Genomic DNA, 23,053 nt, shown 5'->3' on the forward strand with positions numbered 1-23,053 from the left:
AGGGGCCTACAACCTATTATCACCAGACTCCTAAATCAGGGACTCCTTATCCCCACTGACTCTCCCTGCAACACCCCCATCCTGCCTGTCCGCAAGGCCTCTGGGGATTATCGCCTGGTCCAGGACCTCCGACTAATCAATGAGGCCATAATTCCTCTCCACCCAGTAGTCTGGATCCCTAACTTTGCTCTCTTCGCTAAACCCTTATATCTAGCCGCTAAAGAAACCCCTCAAGGACCCCTCACCTCTCCTTCCGCCGTTCGACAGGCCTTTCTCACCCTCCATAACGCTCTGATATCTTCTCCTCCCCTTTCTCTGCCCAATCCAAACCGACCTTTTCATCTTTTTGTGGATGAACGGGCCGGAATAGCCACTGGACTCCTTGCCCAGCCTGTAGGGCCTTCCTACTGCCCCGTGGCTTACCTTTCCAAACAGCTAGACCCAACCATTCGGGGATGGCAACCATGCCTTCGGGCCCTAGCAGCGGCAGCCGAACTGACCAAACAAACACTCAAACTGACTCTGGCCCACCCACTAACCGTGTTTTCCTCCCACCGGCTGGTCGACCTTCTAGGCCACAAGTCTCTCTCCCTCCTGGGCCCCTCCCACATCCAGGAGTTCCACCTACCGTTCATTGAAAACCCTGCTATCTCCCTCGACCTCCCCCCCCACCCCCCGCCCTGCCTAAACTTGGTCTCCCTCTTGCCTATCTCCGATACCGGGACCTCTCCTTCCCACTCCTGCCCCCAAGTCGTAGAGGCCCTCAGCCCACCGAGAGAGGGACTCTTTGATCAGCCCGCCGACAGAGGGACTCTTTGACACCCCTCTTTCAAACCCGGACCGCACCCTCTTCGTAAATGGCAGCTCAATACTCGGTCCTGACGGACACTGACGGGCAGCCTATATCTCAACTATTATCAAGGCTAACAGCCTCCCAGAAGGGACAACCTCTCAAGGGGCTGAACTGATAGCACTCACGCGGGCCCTCGACCTCTCTAAGGGCCAAAGGGCCATCAAAAGGTCGCAGGCATTTCCCTCGCCTCCTCTCTCGTTGCTGCAGGCATCGGGGGAGGAGCCCTAACACACAGTGTCTCAACATCCCGTGACCTAGAACAGAAACTCCAGCTAGCCATCGAGGCTTCTGCCGCCTCCATCACCTCCCTCCAGCACCAGATCACCTCAGTAGCCCGAGTTGCTCTCCAAAATCGACGAGCCCTGGATCTCCTGACAACCGACAAAGGAGGTACCTGCCTCTTCCTACAGGAGGAATGCTGCTATTACATCAATGAAACAGGACTCGTAGAAGACAACGTAAACGCCCTCCATCGCTTAAGAGAAGAACTCCAACGCAAACACCAACAGTCCGCCTTCCCAATTCCCGATTGGTGGCGATCCACCCTCTATACCTGGCTAACACCAATCTTAAGCTCCCTGTTTTCTTAGGTTCCTTCGCAGGCGCATGGAGGAAGTCTCTCGGGTGGCCACAAACCAAATGCTCCTCGGCCCTTACACCTTGCTTTCTACAGAACCCCCCACTGGTCTCCCCTAAGCCTCGGACCTCTGGTCGCCCGACTCCCCTTTCGACGCCCCCATTCAGCATGAATTACACCAAAGATGTCAGGATGTAAGGCCAACTGGCCCGAGGCAGGGGAACACAATCAGATTCACAGGTTGCATCAGACCGAAACTCTCCGGACCACCCAGTTCCAGAAACTGACCTGGGAACTCTGCACCCAGCCCAGCCTTCCCGCCTTTCGAGGGGCGGGACTAACGGTCCCCCAGGATACCCGAAAAGATCACCAAATAAGGAATACCCTGCGCCCTCCCAGATTGACCACACCTCTTTCACTTCTTACCCTATAAAATCTTGCCCAACCCACGCGCGGGTGCGACTTTTCTGGCCCCTTTCTCTCGGACCAGTGAACCTCGCCCGGGAGCGCTCCCTAATAAAGCTCACTTGAAGCTTTCCTCTGTTTCGCGGTGCCGTTTGTTAAGATCCGACCTTACAACAATATTCAAGGAAAAGGAAATACACAGTTAACATGACAAATATGACTTTACTAAGTAGGACTTTTTGTAATATTTAAAACTATTTGCTTCAGATTTAACTGTGGGTCTTGTCACTGTCCTTAAGTTTAGTAATTTCACAATAAGGAAGATTTTCAAAATTATTTAACAGGTAGTGATATGCCAATGGAATGAAGTAACTACTATTTACCTTGGATGTGTCTCTGTCATGTGCATGATTAAGGTATCTTTATATTATCTGAAACAAACAAACAATCTGCCATCATTTTTTAATTATCCCCTGCAGCTCTTCCAGAACTGCTCCTTCAGTATGCTCTACCCAAACTTTTTACAAGTTAACTGCTGCAAAAACATCACCACAAAGAAAAAAGTTCTCAACAACATGAAGGGAAGAGGTTCTGCTTCTGGTTTGGATATAGATAAACAAGAAAGATTGTCACTCCAGCTAAAACAATAATAAGACACCAGATAAACCAAAAATGTCATTATTTGCTATAAAGCCAGCAACAAGCTGTAGATTTAAAGAAAACTAAGAAACCCCTAAACTCTAGAGCTATCCTTTCCTAATCCTTTCTTCAGAGATAAGGATTGGAAACACTTATTCATCTGGGAGTAGTTGCTGAGGTTGGGGGCAAGAGTAGAAAAGAATAAGCCCTTCAAAGAAAGACAATCCTTCAGCCAAGGAGAAAACAGCGAAATGCTTGAGATGCCTGTCATGTCTGAAATTGGAGGAACCTTAAAGAAGACAACTTCTGCCAAATACAGATGCCCTCTGTATCTGCGGGTTCCACATCCTCAGATTCAACCAACATGGATGAAAATATTTGAAAAAAAATTAAGATAGTTTCAAAATGCAAAACTTAAATTTGCTGCACACCAGCAACTATTTACATAGCATGTACATTGTATTGTTTTACAAGTAATCTCGAGATGATTTAAAGTTTAGGGGAGGATGTGCACAGGTTGTATACAAATACTGTACCACTATTTTATTTAAGGGACTTGAGCATTCTTGGATTTTTGTATGGGGTGGGGATGTTCCTGGAAACAATCCCTTGAAGACACCAAAGAATGACTAATTGTTTTCCAAAGGAATTTTGCAGAGTAAACAGAGGCCAAGGCAAGGCTGAAAAGCAGAGACAGGACTACAAGTTTTGGAATGTCTGTATATCTGGCAGACAGTATGAGGTCTAGCATACTTGAATTCTTTGGTTTTGGGACCCAGAATCCTTGAGGTGTTTGGTCTTAGGGCTCACCTAGCGGGGGAAGCCTGAAGCCCTCAATTCACCTTCCGAACATCTGAAGCCAAAGAGAATTGAGCTATGGAAGCTATAATCAAACCTATAGCTAATTCAACTTCTGATAAGATCAATGATACCAGCACTTTAGCTAAGTGGAAGTTTGGTATCCAAGTTAAAAAACAGAGATCATAGAATTTCAGAGTTGGAATGCCAAAGCATTTCTCTTAGAAACATTACCCCTTTGAAAGAATAGTGCAAATTCCTTGAAAAACACAATTTACCAACTGAAACAATAACAAATAGAAAACCTGAATAGCCCTATGAAAGAAATTGAATTTATAGCCATAATAGTTTTAGGAAGTTCTCCACAAAGAAATCTCTAGGCCCAAAGAGTTTCACTGGTGAATTTTATTAAACTTATATTTACAAATTGCACAAAACTTTCTAAAAAGTTTTTCAGAAAATAGAGGAAACTCATCTCAACTCATTTTATGAGGCTAGCAAACAAAACTAAAATTAGATGATGACATCACAAAATAAGAACTTACAGAACTTGATTTAATGCTGCCACTGTCTTGAAATACTTAATATTTTTTTAACATAGGGCCCCATAATTTCATTTTGTACTGTGCCTCACTTAATTTTAAGACTGAGTGCTTTCTTCCTAGGATCAAAAAAAGGTCAGAATGTCCACTCTCCTCATTTCCACTTCAATATTGTACTGGAGGCCTAGCTGGAGAGAAAAAAAAAAAAAAAAAAAGTAAAATTGTCTCTAGTTCTTAAGTAGAAAAGCCTAAGAAAGAACTATTTTAAAATTATTAAAATTGTTAAGTCAGTTTATCATTCTGGCAGATAAAAGGCCAATATAAAAAAATCATTTGCATTTCTATATGCTAGCAACAAACAATTTGAAATGGAAGTTCTTAAATTATCATTTAAATTGGTGTCTAATATAAAATACTTAGTAATTAATTTAACAAAAGATGTGTGTACCCTATACATAGAAATGTAAGAAACATTATACAGGGTTATTAAGGAAATCTTAACTGAATAAAGAAATAAACCATGTTTATGAATTAGAATACTCTTGTTGTAATAACAGTTCTCCTCAAATTGATTTATAGGTTAAATTCCAATGAAAAACCCAAGAGGTTTTTTTTTTTTTTTTTTTGCCTTTTAGAAATTGAGATACTGACTAAAATTTATAGGAAAAAATACCATCTAGAAAGACCAAAACAATTTTTAAAGCAAAATTCAGGGATTTGTACTACTTGATTTTAAAACTTAATGTGAAGCTGAAAATGTCATATTGATGCAAATAGTAATAAATACATCCACTATATAGAATAAAGAAGCCAGAAAAAGAATCAACACTCACAGTCAGTTATTTTTAACAGAAGAGCCAAAGCTATTCAATGGGGAAAGGAATTGTCTATTCGACAAATAGTGCTGTAACCACCAGGTATCTGTTTGGGATTGTAAGTGTGTAATATTGACCGCTACAAAAATATTAATGGAAGATGGATCATAAACATAAAATTTAAAGCTGTACGCAAAAAAAAATAAAATAAAAAAATGTTAAAGCTGTAAAGACTCCACAAAAAAACACTGGAAAACATATTTGCCACCATGAGGTGGGTAAAGATTTCTTAGGACACATGCTAAATATAAAAGAAAACATGATGATGATGGGCTTCCCTGGTGGCACAGTGGTTGAGAGTCCGCCTGCTGATGCAGGGGATACGGGTTCGTGCCCCAGTCTGGGAAGATCCCACATGCCGCGGAGTGGCTGGGCCCGTGAGCTATGGCCGCTGAGCCTGCGCGTCCAGAGCCTGTGCTCCGCAACGGGAGAGACCACAACAGTGAGAGGCCCGCGTACCGCAAAAAAAAAAAAAAAACAAAAAAAAACATGATGAATTGGACCTCATCAAAATTAAAGCCTCTACTATTGAAAAGATAGTATTAAACAAGTTAAAAAACAAAACAAGCCATAGACTACAGGAAATATTTACAACAAATATATCTAACAAAGTCTTCATGCTTAAAATATGTAAAGAACCTCTACCACCCAATCACAAAAAGAAAAACAAGCAGCTGAATCTATCTAAAGAAATGCTAAAATCAGGATAACAGATCTCATTTTCCATTTATGTCCATGAACATCAAGTATGTCCTCAATACTTTCAGCAATTCTGTTATGCATCCCTTATCAATTCATTCAGTCTCCCAGATTGCAATTTCATAACTTCTGTTCCTCAAACCTCTCACAGGATGACCTTGAATTTGAGTATTTGGCTGAGAAATTGAAACATTTTAGAAGAAAACTTCCTTGCTTTGCCACCCAGCAACCTCCCAACTTCATGACCACATATTCTGCCTTCCCTCTTACAGAATTAACGTGCATCCCTGCTCCTATTTAAAGGCAGTCTGTTCCTTTGCTCTATTTAAAGGGTTGGTACCTATAACATCTGTTTTTCTACCACAGTATCAAATTCTTCTCTACTGTATCATTTCCAGAGACACACAAACATGTCATTATATCTCCAATCTTATATATTTTTTTAAAAATGTGTTTTCTCCTATGTACCCATCTAGCTAACCGCCATTCCATTTATTTGCTTCCTTTTGAAGGAAAGTTCTTGCAAGAGATGTTTAAGTTTGCTGTCTCCTGTTCCTCTCCTAGGATCTCTTAGCCTAATCAAGCTTTTATTTCCACTACATTACTAAGCCATTCTCAGAGATGCATATGCTGTAAAATCAATAAATTATAAATGTCAGTGTAAGCAGCTCCTTTGCCCCTTTTCTGTTTGTTCATCCCTGTTTTCCTTAGACCTTAATCATAAAAATGAGATCATTAGGCAACATTTAACTTAGCACCTTATTTCTGCTTTTCTAAATGTCCATAATACCTTACCTAAACTGTTGATTCCTTTCCTGGAAGAATTAAGTAATTAAAGAATGATCCTCTACCCCTAGCTTCCCTTAGTAAATTTGCAGGTGGACCCTGTGGGTGCAGTGGGCCATGTGGGCAAGAGAACATCCAATTGCAGGCAGACCATGCGAGCAAGACAGCGTCCCAGGGAAGATCCAGATAAGTCAGCAGGCCTGCACGCAATGGAAAAAAGAGAAAGAATCCAATGTCCTGCTTTAATGATTAACTGAGATTGTTTCTCCTTTTTCCCTTTAAAATTGTCATGGGTGAGCAGAATCTTTGGAATTGGTCTCTGTACATAAGTCCACCTTCTTCCCAGATTGCTGGCTTTTCTGAAAAAGCACGTCTCTTCTCTACTGAAGCTTGCCCCTCGATTTATTGGCTGTTGAGTGGCGAGTGGCCGAGCCTGCGTTCCGTTACATAAGGGCCCCCTGCTTTCATCAGCCCCTGTCAGCACCCTGGGAGGGTCCTAGCAATGTTTTCACATGGTCATATGTTACTGCTGTTGTTGTTTTAATTTGTAAAAGAAAGATACTACCCAGCCCAGACACCTTTCCTTCTTGCCTGAGTCATTAAAATGACATGTTTATTAGTCTTCCTCCGCCACTCTGCTGTTTCCCCCAATCAAGCATCCACAGAGAAAGAAATATCTTCGTGAAATATAAAGTAAATGAGGTCTCTCCTGTGAAAGGTTCTAAAAGACTAAAGGTTTACACAGTAGCCCTTACTGGACCTTAGCCCCCAGTCATTCCTCTGCATCCTTCTAAATAAACACAAATTGTCCAACCCATGGCTACTAAACCAGAACCCCAGTCTTGCTACTCCTGTATCCTGTCCTGTGACTCACTCAACATAAATTTTCCCATATCTTCTGAGATTTGAACTGTAACAAATTCTCAAAGAAACTGACTTTTCCTATCTATTCTATAATATCTTTAGTTTCATACCCACCCAGGGCACACTCTTAGAGTTACTCTCACATTGTAATATTTTATAAAACCTTGTGCTTATAGGCCTTTGTCAATTTTCTCCTCTCACACCCATACACTCAATTCTCTCTTATGGATTCCCATAACACTCAGAAAATTAATTAATTAATTAATTAATGGATTACAAGATTGCTCATAACCTTTCCTACCATTCATTCCTTGCTCACTGTTAGCTACTTAGGCCTACCTTTTTCTCAGATAAAACAGGATTGTTCCCCCTGATGGCCTTTATTCCTGTGGTTTATTATGTCTGGAAAATGCTTGCCTCATAGCACTAGTATATTTACATGACTTGTTGTCTCATATATTTTTAGGCCTTTTATCAAATGTCACCTCCAGGGAAAAACCATATCTTAGCAAACTATCCATGGTAGTAGTATCAACCTTGTCCTGCCCTTACCTGTGAATCTTTCTACTACCCCGTGTATTGCTATCATAGTATGTAATGTTATGTACCCTTATATTTAATGTTTGATTATTTAATGTTTTCCTTCCATTAACAGAGAAGAACCATTAATTAAGAAACATTTTTGGCATCTTCATCAATCATGTTTGTATTTCTATCATTTGATTTTCATAAATAAATAAAAAGTTAATATCATTTGACATTAAAAGGTTTATAACAAATATTTTTATATTTGAATTGAACCCTTTGCCCAGAGTGGCAACAAACTCCCATGGATGAGATTATAAAGACATAAAAACAATGGATTTCCACTGTCCATATGGAACAAGATATCCAGAACATGGGCAGAGAATGAGAGAATCATTCTGATAGCTTCTGTATACCACACTGTGGTATGCTGAAATAAGGTCCACTAAAGAGGCCTGCACCCTAATTCCCAGGAACCTGTAACTATGCTAATTTACATGGTAAAATGGATTATACAAAAGTGATTGAATTCAAGGATGTTGCAGTGAGGACATAAACCCAGATTATCCACATGAGTTCTAGCTAATCATATGAATTCTTATAAAAGGGAGGCAAGAGTGTCAGGAGCAGAGGGAGATGTGACGACAGACACAAAGGTCAGAGAGGGAGATTGAAAAATGCTTCCCTGCTGTGTTTGAAGATGGAAGAAGGGGCCACAAGGGAGGAATGTAGGAGGCTTCTAGAGGCTGGAAAAGGCAAGGGACAGATTCTCCTCTAGAACTTCCAAAAAGAACACAGCCATGTCGACATGTTGATTTTAGCCCTATAGATAAGACTCATTTTCAGACTGCTGACCTCCAGAACTGTACGACAAGAAACTGGGTTGTTTTAAGTCACTAATAGCAGGAATGGGACACTAATACAGATGCATAGCAGTTCTCATACATAAAATGGCTCATTCCTTTTTGATGCATGAGGTCTAGAATTCTCATCTCTTCTGTTGATATGGTGGATGATATGATAGCTTTGAGGGCCTCTTTTTATCTGTAGATTGCATGGCTTGTTTTTGATCATCCACTCACTTTAGACTTTTCTCACCTTATGAGAGAGCTGTCTCTTTTAGAATACATCCATTTTGTGTTACGAAGTGTATTTTTTTTTAAGTAGAGTTTAGTCCTTAACAATTGTACCTTGATTATATGTGTTGGATCTAAATTAAATCATTATACTTTATCATCTTTGTATTTACAGTTTATCAATTTATTATCTTCTTTATGCTCTGCATCTATATCTCCTTTCATTCCAACCTTCCTTTTTCCTTCTTTCACTCTCTATGTCATATTAGTCTCTACTCTTATAAATTAAGAAACTATTTGTAAACCTTTAGTCCCTCCTGAATTATATTAAGAATCTCTTGTTTATCCATGGAGTAATTATTTAAAAATCAGACATTTACATTTTACAGAGAACTTTTACATACATCATTTATTCGATTCTCCTAAAAAACTAGAATGCAAGTAGGGAAGACCTCATTATTTCTATTCTATAGACTCCTAGAAGTCCTAAGCCCCATTAAGCTTCCTTCTTTATCATCACTGCCTTCACTCTCAACCAATTGTCTCAAGTAAGAGCAGAGAAAGACAATGGTACAATGAAGGTCATGGAAAAATCTTCATTACTTTGTTATATTGTCACTTATACACTTATATGTGAATTATAATTTGTTACTTTAAAATAAATCAGCCCTTGGTGGTAGTGCTGACTCTGATGTGACTTTAGCTTGAGGACTGGTAGAGGAAATTGCATAATAACAGTGAAAAGATACCAGAAATTAAATTATGATGGAGTGGCCAGGATAAGCAGAAATAAGACCTACCCTAAAGTTGCTAATGGATAATTTTGTCATTAAGTCATTTTACTTACTTACTCTGACACATTCTCTGACACATAATGTAAATTGAACATCTGTTCCTCATTTTTAACCAGAAAAAACAAACAAACAAACAAACATCAAAATGTGTTTGAAGGGAAAGGCACATATTCTTAGGGGAAATATGTTTTAACATAATTTTTGGGAAACTCTGATATCCCAATTTCAGATACTGATACAATTATAGACAGGACAGGGTTGTAATAACTGGTGTCAGATCAACAGTATAATATTTTTATTCTTCTTTCACTCAAGTAAGAAGAAAATTAAACAGAATTTATTGAGTGCCTGTGAATGCTAGGTATTGTACTGAGAACATTTATGTATGTTCTTATTTAGTCTCATCCCAGTAAATCAGGTATTTTTATAATATTCAATATATTATTTAGAAAACTACGATTAAAACACACACACACACACACACACACACACACACACACACACACACACACACACATTTAAAAATGACCAAGAACAAAATACACAGTAAGCGTAGTATTTCAAATCACAGCCTACAGAATCAGGCTCATATAGAAGACAGGAATGTAATATTAGATTTGTATTGTTACAATATAAAATTTAATTCTGAAAAATATAACCCTCCGCTGTTGTAATGGTTCTCAAAGTGTGATCAGCAGAATCAGCATCGCAAGGGAACTTAGTAGAAATGCATGCTATTGAGTTCCACCCTAGACCTACTAATTGCAGCAATCTGTTTTTTACAAGGGGTCTTGGTGATTCTGGATGCCTCAAGTTTGAGAAGCAATGCCCTAGTCTTTGCCTCTCTGCTTCATTAGTTTTTCCTTTTACCCTACAAATGCTCTTTGTCAAATCTTCCATAGAGCTAAGTAAAATTTTATTTTGTTTCCTGGGTTATATTTTCTTCTAAATGGATCCTTGATTTCTCTAGACCTTCTTTTGTCCTCAGTATATTGTGTTTGAATCTTATTCCCTCCTTTCCACATTGCTGAGAACCATGTTTTCTTCCTCCTATGAGCTCCAGTTTACAAGTTAAGTATGCTTTGTTATATCCACCTTTTCAGGGTATGAGAAGGGAGTGGGCAGTTAAGGGAAAGCTCAACTGGATCTTTGGACAGTCATAATTGATCTATGTGACTTTTGTGATTTCTTTAAATGTTTCTTACTAGGGATGAAAATGTAGACTATCTTATTTTGTAGGGAATGGGGATTATTTACCCAATTCAGTGTAGGATCCTGGAATCTTTTTTTTTTTTTTTTTTTTTTTTTGTGGTACATGGGTCTCTTTTATTTACCCAATTCAGTGTAGGATCCTGGAATCTTTTTTTTTATTTATTTGGACTATTATTGGACTATTATTTACCCAATTCAGTGTAGGATCCTGTAGAATCTTTTTTTTTTTTTTTTTTTTTTTGTGGTACGTGGGTCTCTCACTGTTGTGGCCTCTCCCATTGTGGAGCACAGGCTCCAGACGCACAGGCCCAGTGGCCATGGATCATGGGCCCAACTGCTCCATGGCATGTGGGGATCTTCCCGGACCCGGGCACGAACCCATGTCCCCTGCATCGGCAGGCGGACTCTCAACCACTGCGCCACCAGGGAAGCCCACTGGAATCATTTTTAATAAAATTAATTGCAGTGGGCATATGCTAAGGTGACTCCCAAAGATTTTCACTTTCTGGTGTTCACACCTTTGTTAAATTATTTTTCCTTGGGTTTGAACCACCAATGGAAGATGGCAAAGGTGATAAGATGTCACTCCCACGATTAAGTTTGTTATAAACAATTTCCTCTTAACCCACTGGAGCTAGAAACTCTTCTTCTGTCTTGAAGTAAGAGACCATTTGGGATAGTCCATGTGGCAAGGAACTTTGGGAAGGTTAAAAGCAAACTACAGTCAACAGCCAGGAAAAAGCTAGAGACCTCAGTCTTATAGCAACAAGGAAATCTGTTCTGCACACAACCTGAAAGAACTTGGAAGTAGATTCTTTTTCACTTGAGCCTCCATATGAGAATACAGTCCAGCCAACATCTACCTTGCAGACAGTGAGACCAACTCTGATTAGAAGACCCAGCAAAGCCATGCTAAACTGATTTACCAAATCTTTGAGATAATATATCCAAGTTATTTTAAGCTGCTATTTTGAAGCAATTTTATTATACACCAATACAAAATTAATACACTATTCTTCCCTGATTTTCAACCCTTGTTTTGCTTTTCCGTGGCAGCAGCCTATGAAGGGAAAAGACAAGGAGAACTTGAAAATGTGGGCCACACTGTTCCTAATAGGGTCTTATCTCTCTCTTCCCCCCAGGTTGCCCAATTCTGCAATAGTGCACATCTCACTTAGTTTCTCTTTAGGTTCAGTCCTGTTTTGGGTAGAAATAATTATCTCTGGAAAATAACAGTGATGTTGACTGGTCTCTTTCCCATTTTTCTCACATAATGGGAAAAAGAAATCCCAAAACTTGGGAATGTCCCCACCTGATGACTGTGCAGTGATTGATGACTTCTTTCTTTCCAGAGGTTTTCAGGTCTTTCCTACTGGCTTCCTAATATTCTCATCAGTCTTTTCTCCAAATATGAAGCATTTGTGAAATTGTGTCCCACTGGCTTCCCTGCACTGCTTCTGAGAAGGCTGAGGTAGAAACTAAGACTTTATTATTGCTGTATTTTTCTTGTTTTCTCCCTGGTTACCACTTAAAAAAAAATATGGCATAAGACTGTGACCCTTTCTTAGTTTCAGTAATATAGATATTGTTTGCTAGTTTCCATCTTATTTTTTGTTCATTTTTTTAGAAGAGATATATTTTTTGAAATATTTTATGTCCTTAAAATACTCTTGCCCTTGGCTTCCCTGATAATTGAATCAATAGGTTTCAACGCTACAAGGGAAAGATAAATTATCAGCTAGAGAAACAAAATCATTCTCAACTTTGACTGTTATTTCTTCTTTACTCCTTGCAAAGCAATAGTTTTGAAATCCAGGCTTAACTTAAAAAATAAAATAAAAGGTTTTACACATTCCTTGAGCTACCACTAACCTATCAAGAACAATGTTTATACACTGCATGCTTCCACTTATCTGAGGAATCTAAAACTAACTCGGAGAAGCAGAGATTAGAACAGTGGTTGCCAGAGGTTGAGGGGAGGGAAATGGGGAGTCATTCAATGGGTATAAAATTTTAGTTATGTAAGACGAATAAAGTCTAGAGAGCTGCTGTACAACATAGTGCCTGTAGTTAATAATACTGTATTGTGCACTTAAAATGTGTTAATGTACAGCATAGGGAATACAGTCAATTATATTATAATAACCTTGTATGGTGACAAATGGTAACTAAACTTGTGGTGACCATTTTGAAATGCACATGAATATTGAATCTCTATGATGTATGTATACCTGACTCTAATATGTTATTGTATACAATTTATAATTCAATGAAAATAAAATGTGTTAAGAGGGTAGATTTCATGTTAAGCGTTCTTACCAGGAAAAACAAAAACAAAAACAAAATCAAAAGGGCTCACGGGAACTTTTAGAGGTAATAGTTATGTCTATTACCTTGATTTGGTGATAATTTTACAGTTGCATGTGTATGTTCAAACTCATCAAATTGTATACATTACGTATATGCAATTTTTGTACATCAATTATACCTCAATCAAGTTAATTTTTAAAAAGCAGTGCTTATGTACTTGTATGTCACCTTTTCTAAGTGTCAGTGTTTCTTAAAGCATAGTTTCTGGACCAGTAGCATTAGTATTATCCTAGAACTTGTTAGACATGGAAATTCTTGGGCTTATTCCCAGAACTATTGAACAAGAAACTCTGGGAGTGAGACTTAGCAGTCTTTGATTCATTAAGCCCTGCAGGTGATTCTGTTGCACAATACAGATTGAGAACAGCTACAATGAAGATAGGTGATGAAAGAGAATGTAGATAGAGTTAAGTGATGATGTACATATAGGAAATCACTGGAAAATGCAAAAGGCCTATTTCCACCCCTCTAGCCTCAGAGACAGTGGGGAAGGAGAAGTGAGGAATTGTAACTAGCAGAAATATCCAAATATATGTGGGGACCCTGAAAATATTGGAGCCTGTGGCCTATTGTCCTGGGCATTGCCTAGACTTTGGGTGGGATACAAGTCTTAGGAGAAGTTCCACATTTACTTAGTGCTGTTTCAAATGGTTCCAGAGCAAGACAGTGTGGTTGGCAGAAGGGAACTCGTGAGATAGATCACATGGGATAACGCTGCTGCTACTCCATGGCTTGTCCACAGTATGCAGGACACAGATTTTCCTTTTTTACCCACATAGAATCACATAAATATGGAAAGGACTGTCAGGGACCTTCGGTTGGGAAGAGGATGCCATGTGTGGAAAACATAATGACAAGAGATGATGACAAGTGATTGACAAATATCTGGTCAATTATCCACTGTGTGGGGCACCAGAACATACCCAAAGGCCAGGCAGGACCTGGTATTTCACAAGAGGGGTCAGTGTGAGAGGAGGCTGCTGCCTAGACATAAGTGAGCTGCAACAGCTTAGCTGGAGCCTCCAGAGAAACACAGGGTTTTCCCTGCCTCCCTCCTGCCTATAGTCACTGTGAAGACTCATTTCCACTACATCCAGGCACCATATTGTGAAAGAAGAGAGGGGAGAAGGGAGAACTCTTTCTGAGAGGTTGATTTCTAATTGATGCAATACTTAATGAAAAAGGGAAAATCTTCAAACAAAAGGGATATTTCAATCAGTGATCACTGATTTATCATTGAGTGACAAGTTTAAATACCTACCTCATAATCTCCTATCCTCCTAGTTGAGATATAGGTGAATGAAAGAAACAATATCTGTTATAGAAAATAATGCTTCATTTTTTAGTAACAATATAAACTTGAGTTAAATTTTCAATCTCACTGGATGTTGTTAATTTTTAAGAATAAGGATTTGAGATTCAACTTTTTTCTGCCATCTTAAGGTAGATATTAGAATACTTTCATTTACTCTGCTTCTCAAGGACAAAACATAAAGTTTTTATTTTTTCATTTTAGATGAAGTGTTTTTAATCTTTGTTATATTTTATGCAGTTGACCCAGTTTTAATCTAAATGAAAAAAAAATTTAAAAACTATCATTTGAGAAAAAGAATTTTTATTGACACATACTGAGTGCATATGTTTCCCCAGGTTTTTCATTTAATTTTATTTTTAGGTGATTTGTCTTGAATACACACTGTACATGTTACCATGATATCTAACTATAGATTCCTTGATGGCAACCTTGATTATTGCAAAGATATTTTCAGAACGGTGATGAAATGAATTATTCTGCCTCTACCTGCAACACCAGAAAGTGTTTTCCAGGGTGACATGGAGATTACATGGTTAAGTTCAGGGCTTTGACTGCATTCTTCTGGTGTGTAGATGTATGAACAACCTGTGGTGGGTTGAAGGAAGTTCCACATATGACTTTTGGGAATGTGAGAAGAAAAGAATGTTGATTTCATGTGTTTGCTTCATTCATTAGAAAAAAATGATTACTTTATTATTGCTATTTTAATCTCTAGGGACCTCAAGATGGGGGCAGGGGGTAGCTTCTCTCAAGTAACTTACTCACAATACAGTTCAAAGACAAAATGTAAATGATAATGAAATAAATAATAATTTCTAAAAATGGAAATATATTCAAAGAATAGTTTTGTCATTGGAGAAAGATACACTAAGTTAGTCTGGAAGTGGTCAAGGCAACTTCATAAAGTTGGTCACATCTGAGCTAAAATTTAATAAAAACAATTCCAGAGGGACAAGCAGGAGAATATATTCTAGAAGAAAGGATCAGTTTTTCTCTAGATAATACTTCTGAGAAAGATTGGAAATTCAGGGTAAAATACTCCCTTGTAAGCTGAAGTGATAAAACTTTAAGAACCAAAATTATTAAAACTAGAAAAAAAAATGTTGTTCTCCATCACTGAAATAAAGACCATGCGAATTACAGTTAATTAAAAGGAGAAACTCAGATACAGTTGGTAAATCCTGGAGTGGATTATGGAGGCTGTTTAATCTCCTTCCTAACTATAGACAAAATTGCCCTTCCTGCTGCTTTTTTAGAAAGAAAGAAACAAATATAAAAAAAATTTAAAGTCAGAATTTGTACTCCTGTCCTATCACAAAATCAGCCACTGTCTTCTAATTTTTGAGCAACAAAGTAATCCCACCAACTAACAGAGAGCATAAGGTGTGTCTCATGATATCAGCACCAGTTGAAACCGCAAAAATATCAACTTGTGTAAATGAAGCTTCCTCTCCTCTTAATAAGCCAGAATTTGAAAGGGATACTCTGTGACCTGTGCTATTAATATATGGTTGATAAAATTTTAAACTGAACTATCCTCCCCTGAGAAATGACAAAGACACTCTATGTGTAGTACATTTTAGGTAATGGCAGAGTTGACCTCATTGACAGAATACTAAATATCCTTAATTTTACTTTAACAGTATTGTGCTATGCTAGTTTCTGTCACATTCTCTGGTTCCTTGCTGACTTTGATTTATCTTAGAAACAATTTCTGAAGCTATAGCCAAGTGGCATTGCTCTGCTCCCCATATATAGTGCAAGGCCATCAAGCTTGTCCAAAGTGCTAAATACTGTTATGTAAAAACTCTAAAGTTGATTATCAAACTGTACGTTTTCTTGCTCCTTATTTTCATAAAAATGTTAGTTCCAATGGCAAGTCTCTATGAAGAAACCCACTATTACCAGAACTTAGGTAAGTTCAGGGCAACTAAAGAGCACATTTTGATTGATAATAACAATCTTTTAAATTTTAGCTCCTTTGGCTTTATGATGGGTAACAAAACTCATCATTGAGCACAAGTAAGATAAATTATTTCTTCTGCTAGTTCTACATGGAGTGACTAAACTCACGTTCAATTGAACTATAGCTATCCATATTCCTTCTCTTTGTGTATTTTCTTTCTTTTTATAAACACAAATATAGTTTTGTTCACTTGTACAAAAGGAACTCATCCTTAATGGTATGACCCTCCCTAGTTAAGTGACTAATAATATCAGAACAATCATAAGTATGTGGCAATTGAAAAAAAAAATATCATTGTTAAATGGAACAAGATACAGAAACTGGCATAAAATGTGTCCTGTGATGTGTGTCCTATTTACACTGTATGAAATAATGTGAAGAAAGAATTTGAGTTGACATGATCTAGAATGAGTTGTTTTGTTTGTTTGTTTGCTGAGGTCCCTGTGGGCTGGCCTGGCTTCCCCATCCTTCCCCTGGCACTCAGAGAAAGATATGGGCACTCTGAGATGTGACAGGAAGAAACAGCTAGGGACAAGGCTGCTAAGGGGTGCAGACCCTTCTCAAGCCAGGATGTGCCACAGCTTCCTTCCAGGCTGCTTAAGGACCACCCTGAGCCAGCAAAGGCTGGAAGTGAGCCCCTACTGCTTAGTCCTGAAGAAAATAGTTGTTACTTCTGCTCAAGGCAAATACAGGAACGCAGGCATTATCAGGTGGCTGGCTCCACTGCCCCTTCTCAAATGGATAAACACATCCCCTTACCTTGTTATCTAAAAATAGATTTATGAAAGTCTTTGACTCCCAAAATATAACGTTTTATTATTTATGCCAATATTTGTTATAAAAGTTGTATATATGCTATAACTCTTAGAATACTCTCAACAAAGGAGGCTATGTCCATACATTTTAAATAAAAAGAACTCATTTATGGTTCTGAGTACACTCATATTTATTACCTTTCTGACACTTTCTTTTTTGCCTCCTATATAGATGAATTCTACAAATGATCTATATGGTTCAAAAAGATAATGCTTTCTCTATCTCATGTTAGAGATAGCTACCATCTATATATCTATCTATCTATCTATCTATCTATCTATCTATCTATCTATCTATCTATCATATATCTACCATGTTATCATCTATTTTTCTCTCTCTTTCTCCACTGATAAGACCTTATTGTTTTATACATACACACAAACACACACACTACATCTTTCTTGGTTTTGCTAGATTATTTTTTCTGACAATGATTAAAAATCCATCACAAGCATTGATTTGTCTATTTTTTCCATACATTTGATAGTTACATTTTCCTGCATTTTGAAGGGACCTGTTAGATGCATATATGTGGACTATTGCAATGCTGTCCTCATCATTTTTATCAGAACATAAAATTATTCTTTATTTCCTACAGTGCTTCTCATCTTAAATTCTACTTTGCTTTGAAATTAAATTTGTTATCTAAGCTTTTTCTGAAATTTTTGAAGTCATTTTATTTAAAGTCTGTTTTTTTAACTGCAAAGTATTGAATCTCATGTAATTGTTCAGCCTGAGAGTATCTCCATTTTGATTGTTAAATTTAATCCATTTAATCTCCTATGATTATTGTTATATTGGAATATATCTGCTTTTTTAGCTCATGCTTTACATTTTGCAAATTTTTATTTGTTCCTCCCCTTTTTTCCTCCTTTACTGACTTCAGTTTGATGGAATGCATTGCAATTGCTTGACTGAAAAGTATTCATTTAAACTGCTTGATGTTTCCCTAACAATCATACTTACATTTATTTTTCCATGACCCATTTTTAAATATCTGTAATATTTCCCTAAAGAGTAAATGTCCCTAACACACTCTCAGCTCCTTGTTTCCTTGCCCATATCGATAGCATATGGGATTTTAATTCTGCTTCTGGATATGAGAGGAAGGTGAGGGATTGTTGCATAGTTTCCTATTGAATTAATTTCTTTCTTGTCTTCTACTTATTCTCTTGTTTTTTCTCTGTCTGAAATACTCTATTTGAATCTTTTTTTTTTTTTTTTTTTGGTTGAGGTACATGGGATTTTCCTTGAGGCATGCAGGATCTTTCGTTGCAGCACGTAGGCTCTTTGTGGCAGCATGTGGGCATCTCTTTAGCTATGGCATGTGAGTTTTCTCTAGTTGTGGCACTCATGTTCCAGGGCACATGGGTTCCGTAGTTGTGGCATGTGGGTTCTAGAGTGGGTGGACTCTGTAGTTTGTGGTACCTAGGCTTTCTAGGTGAGACACGCAAGCTCAGTAGTTGTGGCACATGGGCTTAGCTGCCCCACAGCCTGTGGGAACCTAGTTCCCCCACCAGGGATTGAACCCGTGTCCCCTGCATTGAAAGGTGAATTCTTTATCACTGGACCACCAGGGAAGTCCCCTCTATTTCAACCTTTCACCTTTCTGGTTCCTATCTTTAAGAGATAGTGAACAAGATATAAAATTATAGGATACAATTTATTTCCCTCAAATCTTTGAAAATATGTTTATTTTCTTCTTTGGACTAAAGCTTTTATTAAGAAATCTGATGTTATTCTAATTCCTGTTTCTTTTATTGTTGTCTGCTTTCCTTTTAGAAAATTTTAGCAATTTCTTTTTTAATTTTGATGTACTTACATTTCACTATAATATATAAACATGTGAATATTTTTCTTGTCTAAGATATTTGGCAATTTATAAAGATTTTCAACCTGATTTCTCTCATATTAGCTTAATTATAGAAAAATCAGTCATTTTTTCAAATCTATCATTCCTTTTATTTATTTATTTTTCTCTTATTGGATTTATAAGTAGAATTCTTCCTTCCATGTATCCTATTTTTTTGTTAATTTTTAAAACTTTCTAATATTTTTGCAGTATAGTTCCTCCTTTTGACAGTACAGCATAACAATTCAGCCATGAGTTATGTATATTCTGCCATGTATCCATATTTGTGCTTTTTTGAACTATTTCATGTATTTCCAATTAGTTTTTATTTATAGCTACTCTACCCTTAAGCTTTTGAAAAATTCTCACTTATTCACCCTTCTTCATTAATTCTACTTCATCTAATATGAATAATATTCCTCAAATTCTACAGAGTTTTATTTCCATTCAAAATCCATATTTCCCTAAGTCCACATTGACCAGTCAGTCATGTGAACCCAGGTTAAAGGGCTAAAATCCCAAGTCTAACTTGTAGGGTAACAGGTTCATATTTAACTTTATCAAATGTTGTAAAATGTGATATTCCCGTCAAAAATCATTGAGAATTCTGGTTCTTCTGCATACCTAAGAGTATTTGATGTGATAGGTTTTTTGTGATTGTTTTGCTTCTTCTGTTTTGTTGTTTCTTTGCTTTTTAATTTGTTTTGTTTTGATTTGGTTTTTACTATTCCTTATAAAAAATGTATAATAACATCTCATGGTTTTTGCATTTTCCCTAATGACAAATGATGCTCAGCATCTTTTTATGTGCTTATTTGTCATCTGAATATTTTCTCTGCTAAACTGTTTGGTCAAATATTTTTCCATTATTTACTGCTTTGAATAATTTCTTATCAAGTTTTTAGAGTTCTTTATATTTTTAACTACAAATCCCTTATCACATATAAATATTGAAACTATTTTCTCTCAGTTCATGTCTTATCCCTTTATTCGCATAACAGTATCTTTTGAAGTGCAAAAGTTTACAATTTTGATGAAGTTCAATTCCATATTTTTTCTATTATGGATTGTGGTTTTGTTGTTATATATATAAGAAATATTTATTTAACTCAAGGTTTCAAAGATTTTCCCCTTATGTTTCTTCTAGAAGTTTTGTAGCATTAAGGTTTTGTTCTGTTTTGTTTTGTTTTTTGGTTTCTTTTAAGTCCATGATCCATTTGGAGTTGTTTTTCTATAAGGTGAGGATTTTTTTTTTTGTTTTTCATCTAGGTATTCAACTGTTCCATCATCATTTGTTGAAAAGACTATTATTTTCTTCATTGGATTTCCTTTGTACCAATATGGAAATCAACTAATTACTTATGTGTGGGTTTATTTCTAGATTTTTGTTTCATTGATCTATGTATCTCTCCTTTAGCCAATACCACAGTGTCCTGATTATTGTGTTTAGAGTCAGTCTTAAATTTAGGTAGTGTAAGTCTTCTACCTCTGCACTTATTTTTCAGAATCATTTAGACTATTTTCATAATTTCCACATTAATTTTAGAATCAGCTTGATGATTCCTGTAAAAAATCATTCTGAGATTTTGCCTGGAATTGTGCTAAATCAATAGATCAACTTAGGGAGTATTGACATCTTAATAATATTGATTTTTACCCATGAACATGGTGTATCTCCCCATTAATTGAGATAATCTTTAATTTCATAAGTATGTCATAGGTTTCAGAATACTGACTTAGTGTATATTTTGTTAGATTTAATATGTAAGTATATTTTATATGTTATTTTAAATGGTACTAATTTCAGTTTCTTATTGTTCATTGTTTGTCATATATGGAGAAACTTGGGTTTTGCATATAAACCTAATATTCTAAAACTTTGCTAAACACAAATATTAGTTCTAATAGTTTTCTTATAGATTTTTTGGGATTTTTCTATATTGTATTGTCCTGTGAATATAGCTTTATTTTTTCTTTTTCAAACTGTATGCATATTATATTTTTTCATGTCTTATTGCACTATGAACATGGCATGTTACTGTATAAAAAGTGATGAGAGGTGTGTGCTTTATCTTAGGGGAAAAACATTCAGTCTTTTACCATTAAGTATGATATAAATTGTAGGACTTTGTAGATGCCTTTCATCAGATTGAGACATTTAATTCCTGTTCCTAGTTTTCTGAGAGCTTTTCTCATTCCCTTTAAATAATTTGGCTTTATTTGAGCTTCAGTTTCCTGCTGATTAATTATATTTCCACTCCTGTTCACAGAACCTGTATGTGGTATCCAGTTGTCTACAGCATCATCAGAAAGAGCTTCCCACTGTGACTTTGAGATCTTCCTTTATTTCTAATCCTGAAAATCAGCCCCCACACAGATACACATATATTATTTTGTTGTTGATATTGTTGAACTCTGCTCTATGTTTTAAATTATTATATTTTCCAGTGTCCATGGATGTAAAGCATTAGTTTAAACCTGTATGATGTTGAAATCAGAAATTATTATCCCCATTTCACAGGTTCATTTATCTAGTAACTTCTTTTTGGAGGAAAGAAAACTGAGTCCCCAAGAAGTTGAGAAATGTATAAAATTCAAATCTACCTTATCTTAATATTTCCTCTTTCTGGTAGTCTATTATATAGATAGTGATGAATATCAAGTTGGTGGAAAAGGCATGACTTCCCAATAATTTAATCTAGGATTTCTAAAATATTTTGGATTTATAAAAAGGGTGAAAATATTTTGTTAATTTAAAACACTTTCTGATGATTAGTTTTTACCTGTTTCAATCACAATTGAATTAATTTGATGTAAGAGTAACATCAAAAATATACAGAAGAAAAAAATATATATACAGAAGATAAAATGATTAGAAGGGATGGTAGAATTTAATGAAATAATGGAGACTTCTAATTAAATAATGGAAATTTAAAATATATATACTAATACAGAAAAAAAATCTTCCCAATAATCATCTATTTTGACAATTAATATCATCATATACCATATATGCTTAGATGATCTTAACTTTAGTTAGCACTGTGAATCAATTTTTTTTTTTAAAGAGCCAGACAAGTTAAATAAGAGGGAAGGAACAAGTAAGCTGGTTTTTGTTTTGTTTTGAATTAAAGCCAATTTTACCCGTTTAGGTAAAATAAACATCTAGTGCTAGGTACAAATCACTGGTATTTTTAAAACCTGTTATTTACTGTCTTTTGATCATTTTCAGTGACATGTTGCTTTGTACCGTGACTTTTAAAGCAATACAAAATTCAGACTGTCCTTCTGAGGACTATACTTTCAAGTATTTTAACACTTTAATGGCTTCACACTGAATCACAAAAAATATTTATACATTCATTTTTCAAAGCATTTAGACTATGGAAAGTGCATAATAAGATGTAAAAACAAATTGTGATTACTAGAGCATAATTTTTGTGTGTGTTTATTTATGCATAATGAAAGGAAGAAAAAATGCTTTACTAAAGTGTATTCATAAAGTTGGAGGAAGGGAAATAATTAATAACTTTTTCCCAGTGTGTTATTTACACAAACCTCTTGACAGGATGAAGCAACACTTACCAAATTTCAGTTTGTGCTAAGTGTTTTCATATGGTAATGGATGAAATAACTGAACTTAAGAAATTTTCAGATCTGCTACTTTTTATGTCTCCAATATTTTCCAATTGCTCTATCAGTCTTCAATTTATCTTTTATCACCTGAGTGATTAAAGATGGGTTTTATAGTTAATCACTTTTACCTCATAGGTTATTCAGGTTGCCATAAGAAACATCAAAAATGGCCTCATGTAGTGTCATAAATAGAATTGAATGAGGAGTCAGAAAATTTACTCTGTCGTATAAATGCCAAAGCAAGGCAGTCTTAACATCCACAAGGATTCGGTAGTCATCTAAATAGGTTTATTTGAGAGTCACTCAGGAAAGATCTCTGCTAAGTAAGGATTTTGTCCACTCTTTGACACATTTCCTGAAATTACAGTACTCTGGCTTCAGACGTTGGACTTTCTAAAAATTTCCATTTTTAAAAAGCTAATAACCCTGGAAATTAGTTCCCAATACTGCTAC

Source organism: Leucopleurus acutus, assembly GCF_964270905.1.
Source record: "Leucopleurus acutus genome assembly, chromosome: 12".
Lineage (NCBI taxonomy): Eukaryota > Metazoa > Chordata > Mammalia > Artiodactyla > Delphinidae > Leucopleurus > Leucopleurus acutus.